Here is a 333-nt window from a genome sequence, read left to right on the forward strand (position 1 = left end):
TGTGTGCATTGCTCAGTTATCCCTGCATTGCGGATGCTGTGTTGTGTCAGATTTGATGGCAACAACGAAGGGATACTTTCATGCTGGATGTTTTATTTTGTCCAAATTCCAGCTTTCATGATCCTTTTAAACAGCAAACAACCAGAGTTGCACAATTCCAGTGTTTACAATTGTTACCAAATATCATTTAGCTTCCTGGGACGCTTCTCTACTCAACTCTACAGAAGAGAGACCTTTTGTATAATGGAAGTCTGCAAAAAATTTTTTTTTTAAAAAAAGTTTTTGGCACTGTTATATGCGGTTGTATGAGGAAAAGTGCAGGCAAGCTTCTAC

This window comes from Podarcis liolepis, assembly GCF_965112155.1.
Source record: "Podarcis liolepis genome assembly, chromosome: 5".
Lineage (NCBI taxonomy): Eukaryota > Metazoa > Chordata > Lepidosauria > Squamata > Lacertidae > Podarcis > Podarcis liolepis.